The sequence below is a fragment of the Pinus tabuliformis genome, chromosome 8, assembly GCF_031772625.1.
Source record: "Pinus tabuliformis cultivar Carrire ecotype Pingquan chromosome 8, CPIR1, whole genome shotgun sequence".
Lineage (NCBI taxonomy): Eukaryota > Viridiplantae > Streptophyta > Pinopsida > Pinales > Pinaceae > Pinus > Pinus tabuliformis.
The window spans coordinates 340,365,384-340,378,328 of record NC_142294.1 but is presented as its reverse complement, the minus strand read 5'-3'; positions in this window follow the sequence as shown (position 1 = coordinate 340,378,328).

Genomic DNA, 12,945 nt, shown 5'->3' with positions numbered 1-12,945 from the left:
TTTGATCGCTTTTCTTAATCTCGGAGTTATGCTAGTTTATGAAAAAGGAAACATGTGCTTACAACTCTGCTTAGAACTGTGAAACCTCTTGTTTTGATTTTTGAATTCTTTCCTCTTTTTCTTTTATAAACTATTTAACTTGGGTAGATTTATCTATACTGGTGAAAGAATAGGCCCTTTCATATTGTCTTAATTCTTCAAATTCTTGATGAGGAGCGATTGATGCATATTTCTAGATCATTTCTAATGAAGTAGCTTGCAATGCAGTGCATATTCTAAAAACTTTTGTATCAACAACTTTCCTCTATTTCCTTCTTTTCTTTAAAATGACTTTATGTTGAGGATTGTAGAATATATCAATGAGTGGAATTTCATCAACATTTAATTGGATTTCCATGGTTAGATGTGCTAGAATTTTTCCACATTAAACTGAGCACTAATAGGTGTTTTTAAAATAACACCAGATTGTGCAAAAGTAGACTTTTGAAGTATATGGAGAAAATTTAATTGTTTGATGCATAATATTATCAATTGTATCTAACTCAAGTGATGTTGTTTCTTTCTCCTATTGTACCGGTGTTGAAGTAATATCCATAAATGTTTTCCATTCTTTGGAATTTCATTGGCTAGTTGATTGATTGAAGAGGTCTGATCTCGTGAATATACAAAATAAATATGAATGGGAGTAGTTTGAGGTGTGACCTGTGTGGAAGAACTAGTAGTATTTTCAATGATACCATCACCTTTAGGTAACTTGAGTAAATGGAGTGGCAGAGTTGACCTATGGGTATCTATAAGCACAAGGAAATGATGGTATTCATCTAGGGATAATTGGTTTGCTTCATTACTAATTAAAACATAAGAATAAGACACAAAAAACAAAACATCGTACTTGTTAATTTCATGGACATAGCCTTTGATATGTGCTTCTTTAGCTAAATTTTCCACTACTTTAGAAGGGTCATGAGGCTTGGAAGGAATAGTAGCAAGATTTAATTCGTGTAGAGCCTGAATTTCCTTCTCAGCATGCTGATAATTCTAGAGAGTGAACAAACCAACTTGTAAAGGGAAGCATGGACAAAGATTCTTGGAAGCTTTCCTAAGCTCATGGGTTACACATGTTGAAATTTTGATAAGAAATTTCTCTAGATAATAGTTTTTCTGGGACATAAAGGGGTAAAACATGTGGGTAGTCATTGATTCCCCAAACCCTAATGTAAATAAAAATATCCTTAACATAATTATTCTCAATTATGTTCAAACAATCCATGGAAGTTGGAGACATCCTTGGAAGATTAGAATTGAAAATGGTTTGGTATAAAGGAATCATCATGAGGTGACAAATGTGGTATAAATGATCAAAATAGTTTTCCTCCCAAAGTACACTATGATAAACATGGATGGGAAGAGGGTTGACAAGTGTCAATTTCCATCCCATGCATGGGAAGTCCAAAGAAAAACAAATGGCGTCCATCACATAAGAAAACATTTAAAATGGTGGGTTATGATTGGTCATTTGCTTAGAACTAAAATGGAGGATATGCTTAGCCAAGTTATCAGACACAATTTAGTCCCAGTTAAAAATAGAGCCATTGGAATCCTTTTCAATAAAAGGGACCCAATCTACAAGGAATTGTGAGACTTGTTTCAAAGAAATCATTTGGCAAAGCATGGAATCAATGAAAAATAAGGAGAAGTTAAGGGATGAATAAAATATAGGCAAGAGGATTCCTCTGTAAACTTATTCGGGTTACTTTTTCATTCCTTTATCAATTTGGGAAGTGCTTCTCATTTACCCTCACAAACCTTTTCTATCAAAATTATCCACAAATTGAGAATTGTACATTATATGTGGCTCAAGAAAATGAAACATAACCTAATTCGCCATAAGCAACTCTAACAGGGTAAAGTACATGGTATTTACAAAGAGGTCACTGCTCGGTATGGTCAAAAAGAAGAAGCCATAGATCGTCAAATCAGTGGAGCATATTCATTCTAACACCCTCCAACACCTTTTCTGAAACAACTACAGCGGGTGTCAGAGATGGCAGTTTCGAGATTTCCAAGTCCACTTACAGGTTCCACTGAAGTGCACATGATCCCTACTTGATGGTATCTAGACTTCAAGTTGATCTTGGAGAAGACTATCGCTCCCCTCAATTGATAAAAGAGATCCTCAATTATTGGAAATGGGTACATGTTCTTCATGGTTGCCTTGTTTAATTTCCTGTAATCAATTCATAATCTAAGGGTCCTATCCTTCTTATTTACAAAGAGTAATAGAGCTCTCCATGGTCACACACCTGGCCTCATATAGCCCTTTTCCAACATCTCATTTAGCTACAATTTTAGCTCAATCAACTCAGGGGTACTCAATAGGGTCTCTTTCTTTTCAAATTATCACTATAAATTATGCACATTTCAAGAAATCAATGCAACTTAAATTTAAGAGTCAAAACATATACAAATACATCCATTAGTACATGACACATGTACAAGGACTTATCTTGAATTGAAAACAGAAGTATGGGAAACTAATTTTGGGGCAGGGACTCTCCACCCAACCATAGAAAGCTACAGTCGGTCCTCACTTGAAGCTATCACCCCCGAGCCACATTCCAGAGAATGAGGGGCCTTGCTCAAGGGGAGAAAACATCAACTGTAATATGAAGTAGGGACTCCAAAGGTATCCTTCCTCCACCCACCAACAACTCAACAGTTGCCAAATCTACAAGGAATCCAGAGGCCAACAACCTCCACCATCTAGTTATCTAATGGCATCCAATCAAAACACACATGGAATCCAAAGGCTTGTTTCCTCCACCCAATAATGTCAAGGGAATCCACATAAATAAGTCTCTGCCCTTCAATTAAAACAATGTGGTTTCATCCACCTTGTGTGTTATGAAATCAACTCAAGAAAAGATAGAAAAGATAGATCAACGCCTTAGAATTCAGCCTCTTCCAAGGGGAAACCTCCTTTACATTACATAAATGAACAATTCTTGGATGATACAAATGAAAATACCTCCTTTCTATATATAGGAGTCTAAGGGGTCATAACATAATCAGAGCCGACATAACAATAATAATGTAAGGGCACAATAATAACAATAGTGGGCTTCTATGGGGCACAATAGTAACAATATGGGCACTACATGGGTACATCAATATAATAAGTGGGTTGTACTAATAACAATAAGGGGTTACACTAGTAGTATAGGGGCCTAACATGCCCTTCTCCTTCAAAAAGCGTTGTCCTCGACGCTTGAGTAGTTCTTGATGCTTCTGTATAAAATTCTTGTCCTCCCATGTGGAATCTTCAGCGGGTAAGTTCTTCCACTTGATGAGATACTCTGAAATTGATCGATTCGTAGCTGTCGGGTTCTTTTATTTGTGACTGCTCCAAGTTCCAATATGATTTTTCCTTCCTCTTCAATTTCTGGCAATATTGTTTTAATTGGGATCTTTTGCAACTTTTGAATAAGTGGCCATACTTCTTCGTCCTTCTTCCATTCATCCCTTGCTTTGTTTATCCAATCTGGTTGGATAATAGAAATAGCACAGAACAATGCTTCCACATCCTAATCCTTGAAGAGTCTTCCCATTCGGTAAGGTCGCCATTTTTAAGTGCATGTAGTATTGCCAACATTTCCTTCTCATAAATATCTTGCTTGAGATGTAGCAGTAAAAATACCCAATCACCTACATCAAAACATTTTCCACTACGATGTTGATCTACCTGCTGTTTCGTTTGATTTTTCACCGAAGTGGCGTTATCCTTTAAAAGTTGGAGAACTTGTTGTTGATGCTCGATGTGATCTTTCACTGCTTGAACCTTTTTCTTCTTGATATGTTCTTCTATCTCTAGAGTTTGAGGAGTGGTAATTTCTTCCAATCCTTTACAAGATATGGTCGGATTTATTTCTTGATGCTCGATGTGATCTTTCACTTCTTGAACATTTTTCTTTTTGATATGTCCTTCTATCTTGATAGTTTGAGGAGTGGTAATTTCGACCAATGAATTACAAGATATGGTTGGGTTCATTTCTTCTTTCTCAATGTGATCTTTCACTTCTTGCACCTTTTTCTTCTTGATATGTCCTTCTATCTTGAGAGTTTGAGGAGTGGTAATTCTTGCCAATGCTTTACAAGATATGGTCTGATTCATTTCTTCTTTCTTTGGGGTGGGGTCCTAGCGTATATCTTCTTCTTTTGATGTTTCTTGATCCTTTTCTTCCTCCTCTTCATATTCTATGTAAAATAATTTCTTCTCAGCACACTTATGACCTTTAGTGCATTTGCTATCACAATTGTAACAAAGCCCTTTTTCTCTTTTTTCTTCCAATTGTTGTGGTGTAACCCTTGTAGGTTGTGGAAGGCTAGGAGAAACAACACTTCCATCTTTATAGTTGTGAGGGGTATGCTTCTTGGTTTCCATAATTTTTCTTTCCACTATGTCACAAAGCCCTTTTAATCTTTCCAAATTTTGTGTTGTTGCTCTAAAGAAGGTGTTGCTCTTTGTATCCTTATAATGTGCTATCATTTCCTTCGTGAAAATTGACAACGTAACAAGTTTTTTTATGAGAACAAAGCCCTTCATACCATAAAAATTGATCCGGTTCTAAATATGAAGATGCAATACATACCTTTTGTAACAGTGGTACACCATGTAGATCAAAATATTGCTCCATCTGAAGTATCCAATTTACCAGATCCTAAAAAATGTCACCATGTCTATTTACAGTTGGTATGGCTCTATCAACAGTCATACTACCCTCTTGAGCAAGTCTTATGCCTCTGCTATTCATGTCAAACTCCAAGCAAGAGAGAAAGTCTTTATAAATATGTTTATCTCTGGGTACGCAGGTTCTCTCAAACCTTGCCTGCGGGTACGCACCTATTGTTCATAAGGTCTGCGTCCAAGGACGCTCTGTATCTAAAGGGGCAGGTGCGTCCCTCTGAAAAGGTTAAAATGCGCAAGTTTTATCTTCAAAAACTTACTTGTGGTCATTTCTAGAGCATTCTAGAAGGTTGTTTGACGTGTATTGAGTGCCTCCAGATGGTTCATGCACTCCTACCAAAGAGGAACTTATCCCATCAATAAGGGAGTGATCCCATCCAAAGAGGGGACTATCCCATTGATGGTGGACCTGATTAACTTCCTCTTGAGCACTATAAATACAGGCATTGGGCCAGAAGGAGGGAGGTTGAAAGCTATAGATTTCTAAGGGTAAATGCTGCAGGAATTAGGACTCCTATTTAGAAGCTTGTGAGGAGAGATTGTCATCTTTACTTGTTCTATTTGGAAGTGGGTGAGCTTTGTCAAAGTAGAGGAAGACTCTTGTGGACCCTGGAAGGAGCTTGCACAACACCAAGGCTCAGGTTGTAATGGTTCCTTTTGATTACCTTTAATGCAAATTGGTCCATTCTTCTCAATAGCTTGTTGTTAATGGGTTATTTCATGTACTCCTTGGTCTATATGTTGAATATGCTTTGTTTTATGTTATAATCAGGTGCTATTTAATTGTTTGACTGTTGGTGATTGCAGGTTTTGGAGAACGGGAGGAGCTCATCCGGATCAACAAAGCTTGGACTTCTACAACAGCGTTTGGACAGAGGTAAGAACGAAACACTTGATTTCTCATATCATAATGTATGTTTAGAGAAGGATAGCTCCAGTTTGTTTTGTTTGTCATTAGAATGTCTTAGACTTCTAGGAAGGTCAGCTGTGTCCGCACCCTTGACTGATTCCGTGTGACACCATCTTTATAGTTGTGAGGGGTATGCTTCTTGGTTTCCATAATTTTTCTTTCCACTATGTCACAAAGCCCTTTTAATCTTTCCAATTTTTGTGTTGTTGCTCTAAAGAATGTGTTGCTCTTTGTATCCTTATAATGTGCTATCATTTCCTTCGTGAAAATTGACCACGTAACAAATTTTTTTATGAGAACAAAGCCCTTCATACCATAAAAATTGATCCGGTTCTAAATATGAAGATGCAATACATACCTTTTGTAACAGTGGTACACCATGTAGATCAAAATATTGCTCCATCTGAAGTATCCAATTTACCAGATCCTTGCCATCAAACTTCCTCATCTTGCTTTTTCTTGATTTTAGGAGCTTGATCTTGAAACGATTGTAACTCTGTACTTTCGGATCTTTAAGTTCTGAAATTGTAACCTATAGTAGCCTTCTGTGTCCTCTTTCCAATGCCACCAGTCTGATCCAAATTGGATTCTCCAAGAAAGAGTTATGCACAATCTCGTAAGATGCCCTGATTATAGACCTTTCCAGAAGAGCAAACTTGTATGAAGTGCCACGTGTCCCTATTTCAACCTTTGGCTCTGAAAATATATACAAGAAAACTATAGTCCGTCCTCTTTCTGTACCTTCTTATGAAATTTCAATCCGATGCTCAGAGAGAAAGCTATGACGATTTTCCCCAGGTAACCTGTTGGAATGTAATTCAGGAGTCTGCAAAAAGACCAACTTCCTCAGATCATATCTCCACAAATATAGAGCGAAAAACTCTGAAATTCGGACCTGCAATTCCGCACGATCTCTTCTCAAATGGGTTTTTTTTGCAACTTATGAAACGTGGAAGAAAAAAAAGTTATAGCGAAAATGCCACGATGACCTGTTTGGAGCAGCGAAACCCTAGAATCCAAAGCTCTGATACCAAATGTTATGAAACCAGCTCAAGAAAAGATAGAAAAGATAGATCAACGCCTTAGAATTCAACCTCTTCGAGGGGGCAACCTCCTTTATATTACATAAATGAACAATTCTTGGATGATACAAATGAAAAGACCTCCTTTCTATATATAGGAGTCTAAGGGGTCATAACATAATCAGAGCCGACATAACAATAATAATGTAAGGGCACAATAATAACAATAGTGGGCTTCTATGGGGCACAATAGTGACAATATGGGCACTACATGGGTACATCAATATAATAAGTGGGTTGTACTAATAACAATAAGGGGTTACACTAGTAGTATAGGGGCCTAACATTGTGGAATCTAGAATCCGCTATAAAACCAAATAGCAAGAAAGGCTCCAGAGATCATCCTTTTAGGAATCCAACGCAAAACCCTCCACCGCAACCATCAAGGGAATCTGAAGAAACACTATCTCCACTCCTTGGGTATACAAGGAATTGAGAGGTCATTGTTCCTCACCTAGGATAGATCTTCTTTCTTCTTGCTAAACAAAATTGATATCACTATCTTTCTTTTCTTCCTACAAGTCTCCTTTGTTATTCCTCCTATTCTCCTCATTACATGTTGAATGATGATTGAATGCATCTCTCTCTTGTTTTTCTTTTCTTTTATAAGTCAAATTTTCTTCCCTTTTTTCCATATTTGTTTGCATAGCCTCTAAACTTCATAAATTACTTGTCCTTACTGCCTTGTAATATTTTTCAAGATAGGTTGGCCCTGTGTACCTCTCTTGCAGCCCAATTAAATTTAGAAAACCAATCCATTAAAAAAAACCAACCATCCTTTAATGGTTTTCATAGCCAATTCATTTTTTCTACAACAAGGAAACCTTGAATATCCCAAGCAAGAAACCTCCTCAACTTTGGAATCTGTGTCCCTTGACTCAACCCATTTTTCTTGTAAAAATGTGTACATTGAATTTCATGAGAAAAACCATGGTTGGGTTTTTCATATCCTTGATGCAATATTGTAAATTTATTATATTCCAGGTTGAATAAATCTTTAGTAAATTCTGAATTATCATCCAGATCCCAACAACAAAAGAACACTATAAAATTAAATGTGTAATTGTCTCTTCCTCTATTTTGCACATGGGGCATCTCTTAGATCCTTGAAAACCCCTTTTCCATAAGTTATCCCATGTGAGAAATTTATTTTTAAAGCATAACCAACCAAATAGTTTCAATTTCATGGGGAGCTTCCACTTCTAGAGTTTATTATACCACCATAACTAGTTTGTGACCATTGGGAAATTTGAACCATGCATATAAGCCTCCCTCACTAGAACCTTCCCATCCTCCTAATTCCCATTCCAATGTAATAAGTCCTCTTCCTATGAAAGGGTTACCCCTTCCTAATCAATGTCATTAATATATAAATTCCAATGTGTTTCCGATTTATCTTCCAAGCCCAGGTCTCTAGGGGATCACCAAATTGTGCCTAAACAGGGAAAATGACAATCTTCCATAATCTAATTCAAATAATAGATCCCTCTTTGATGGTGGAATCTAATCATTTTTTTGTGGAACACATGAGTTACCAACAAATAAAACAAAGGCATACTCTCTAATACTTACCTTAGTTCCATTGTCAATTTTCAAATATATGCTTCCAGCCGGCCAATGTTTAATTTTGAAAAGAGAACACCAAATGGAAGTCACCTCTTTGGATGTAGATATGCTCTATTTGATACAAACATGAACGAGGGTATCTGAAAGGTAAAATTTATCTTTTACCAAGTACGACCATAATTCTTCTCCATGAATCGCCCTCTAGAGTGTTTTAACTACAAGAGCCCAATCGAACCCCTTCAAGTTCTTAAGTCCCCATCCTCCTTCCTTTTTAGGTTGTATCAGTTCCTTTAAGTTTACCAAGTGAAACTTTTTCCTATTTGTACTACCTTCCCATATGAAATTGTCTATTAATGAATTAATCTACTTGATAATGGATTTTGGCACCATAGCAATATGCATCCAGTCCACATGCATGTTTTGAAGCACGACCTTGACTAAAATGAGTCTCCCTCCCCTGGTTAACCATTCACAGGTCCACATATTCATCTTACTTTTTAATTTTCCAATTAACCACCTCCAATATTGCATAACATACTTATTGGGTTTAAGGAAAAAACCTAAGGAAGTAAACCTTTGAGCTAATGGATAAATGTGGATAGTAAAAAGATTAGAAATTTTGACTAAAATTATAGCATCAACCTAAAAACAAATGAAAGCATATTTTTCCCTACTCATATATAAACTAGTAGCACAACTGAAGGAATAGGTTACTTTGTAATAATTTCTTCATTCCATGAGAGCACCTTTTCCAAAACAAAGGACATCATCAAAAAAGTATATGAGAGATTGACAGGTTCCTAGGTACCCGAATGCCTGTAAATTTAGTCCCTCATCTTCCCCAATTTTATTAGTTGAATTAAACCTTCAATTACAATTATAAACAACCATAGTGACAAGGAACACCCTTGTCTCAATCACCTTTTTTCCTTAAAAATCATGGAAGCAACTCCATTTATTAAGGTTGCAAATTGAACAAAAGATACACACACCATAATCCACTGAACCACTCCAAAAGTAAGACTAATCTTATGAAATGTTGTATGAAGAAACCCAAAATCAACATAGTCATATGCCTTCACAAGGTCTAATTTCAAGATGAGAGCATTTCTTTCTTACTTTTAGCAAGTGTAAGCACTCTTGAGCCTCCTTGATGGCCTCATGAATTTTTTTCACCTTAAGAAAACCAAACTATTCCCGAGAGATGTAGGAAGATAATGTTTCTCTCAATCAACAATCTATAATCTTTGAAATTAGTTTGTAAACAAGATTACACAAGTATATGGGCTTATAATCCTTGAAAGATTGAGGCTTTGTATATTTTGGAATGAGAACTATAAATGTTGAATTCAAAGCCCCATAGACCTTTCTAGAACATCTATATTCTTCCACCAATTTTTGTAAGTCGTCCCCCTCCCCAAACATAAGATCAAAGAAATGAAGAAAAATCTCAACTAGGCATCCATCAAGTCTTGGACTTTTTTCCTTGGAAAAATTCCAAAGGACCTTTTCCAATTTAGTAATAGTAACCAACCTCCCAATATATTCAACATCTTTTGACAAGAAGATACTCGAGTATGATTCTAAGACTTTCAATTGATTATCGATGTTGACTTCTTCTATGGTAGTATATAATCCCCTAAGATATTTTACCACCTCTAATTGCAAGTTGCCCCAGGAGTATATAATATTTCCTCCTCCATCCTATAGATCCCAAATAGAATTCTCCCTTATGCATTGCATAACAAATGATGAAAAAAATTTGTATTGTTATCCCCGACCTTTATCCAAACCACTCTACTTTTCAAGCACCATTCTTCCGCTTAAAATCTAATAATATAGCTCATTTTGTTCTCTGATTACATTAATTACTTTTTGGTCTCCATAGAGAAGTAATCAAGATTAGTTGGGTTGTCTAGATTTTTTACTTTTAATTCAATTTCCTTCAACTAAATATGGCTCTTTTTCTTCTTATTACTTTCCTAGATTTTAATCTATTATTTCAACTCCTTAAGTTTAAAAAGAAAACTATTCATTTGTGAATAAAAAACATATTCCAATGGCGTCATCCAATTAGATCTATTCAAAGATAAAAACTCATCCTTCACCAACCAAGCATGATTAAACTTGAAAGGGATATTTCAGTAACAAAATTCATCTTGTCATTGCAAGAAGATAGGAAGGTGGTATAAAATTCCCAAAGTATAGACCTAAGACCTAGTGGTTCCCAAAAAGTAAAGTAGATATTACTTAACCAAAAAAAGTCCAGTCTCTTAGTAATTCCATCCCTTCCATCCCTCCCAAAAAAAGTCCAGTCTCTTAGTAATTCCATCCCTTCCAGCCCTCCCATTGCTCCAAGTAGGATGGGAAATACTACGAGAAATATCCATAAGTTGATTATGGGCAAAGACCTCATTGAATAAAGTCACCAAAGGATTTATCCTATTGTGGGCCCTCCAAACCTTGCTAGCGTATAAAGAAATATTTAAATCTCCAGCAGAAATAAGAGAATTCACTCTTAAATGCCACAATAATACAACAGATTCTCGAAGACATCTCTCTAATAAAAAGAACCATAATGACTCACAATATAGACCAGAATAACATAGCCTCTAAACTAACCCAAAATGATAATCCTTATTTAAGATTTAAACAAGGAAAAATATGTAACCCTCAAGTTCCACATTATAGCCAAGCCACGTGAAATACATGTATCTTCAATCACACTTAAGTTCTAGATAGGGCAGACATTGAGCAAGAAAGGCTTGGCCTTATCGACCAGATCCATAGTTTCATGTATGAGAATTAGTGAAGGACGTTGTGATTGAATGAAGTGAGTCAAGGAGGATTTTTTTGGGGCACCTCCTAGACCTCTCATATTTAGAGACATAAGTATCATGGAGGAAATGGAGAAAAGCGAAAAATCTCCAAAAGCCTTAGAAACCAAACTCTCATTAGTTAAAGGAGGAATATGATTCCCCAATAAGGTTTTCATTCTCAGAATGACTCCCATGGAATCAAAAACCTTACCCCTTTGAGCCAATATTTTGGTCTTCCTAATGGTTACACTCTTAGTTGAATCAAGATGGGGAATAGGATGTGAGTCTATAGTAAAGAAGATAGGAAGAGGATGCAACAAGGATGAATAATCTAATGGCTCCGAAGGAGGAATTATATCATGAACCAATTGTGGGAGATAAGATGGTTGAGATATGGTTTAACTCACCCCATAAGTCTTGAATTGAATATGGAGATATTGGAAGGCAATCAACCATCAATTATGGGAGACTTGGTGTCAACAATAGGACAATCTAAGGGATTGAGAAGGGTATCCAAAATAGTTTGGGTCCTAGTTTCCTTAGACTCTAGGAGGACGAGAATTCAATAATGGGAGGGATTTAAAAATAAGAGGGATACTTGAACCCCTAGACTTGATTGAAGAATTATAACATATCCGAGATGCCACCCCACTAGTTAAATCCTTTTGAGGGGTATGTATATGTGGATCATTAGAAAGAGTAGACTCTGAGGGTCCAACTAATAATGCAGATGGTGAGAAAGAAAAATATTGAGATACCGTACTTGATGGTTTTTGCAAAGAAATGGAGGGTGAATCATTACCTACTTGCTTACTACCAAAAGAGGTTTATTTGGACTTTTCCTACACACACTCCTCCATAGGATGAAAGTTTCTTCTTCTTTGGCATTGGTGGATCAAATTCCATGTCCAGTAGCACCCTAAGAAATGAAAATGGGTATGTTAATAGTCTATCCTCTGTCCATGAGAATTTTCCTCCCATCCGAGATTAAATTATGCCTTTAAATCACCTACAAAGTACACTTCAACAAGTAACCAGAACACCCTCTTATCTACTCTAAATAAGCTTCTCTCATAAAGGAAAATGAACATTCCAAATGCATTGCCAATAAGGAAAAGTGCCTTCTAGGTCTACAGTTCTATGGGAAAACTCGGAAGTTAATCCAAACAACCTTGTGGCTTAGATTTTCGACAATAAGATTGAAACGAACATGCCAACGCCTTAATTATATTACTCCCCTTCCCCAAACCCAAGTAACTCAAATAATTTTGTGCACATCTACAAGATACAAGAAATGGATACATAACCAATTGTTTAGAAGTAGGGTCATCTTTGGACTGTAACCTAGAATAGGCTTCAATTTTTATACAACACAGGCCTCCATTTTCTTCAAACTGCAAGTTGCAAACTCCCAAAATCGAACAATAGCTCTCTTACTAAGTCCTAATACCTTGTCAAACATAACATCCCTTCTGAATACCCACTTCTCAACTTCCTTAGCCACCTTAACCACCTTCAGTTTCCTAATACAAGCCTTCTGTAAAACCTTTTGAGGTTGTCTCTGAACTTCACAAAACTTTCCAACACATTCCTCCATCTTCTTCGAGTGACACTTTTATGAGAACCATAAACATGGAAAATTTTAGGGGCTAATATTAGCAGGTGGGCTAATTTTCCATGTTTTTTCCAAAAAAAAAATATTAGCAAATTCCATTATTTTCTAAAACTTATTCGCCCAAATTTTAAAGTACAAAATTATTTACCTTAAAATTCGCCGAAAAATTATATAGAATAATATAAAATCATTATAAATGTAAACCTTTT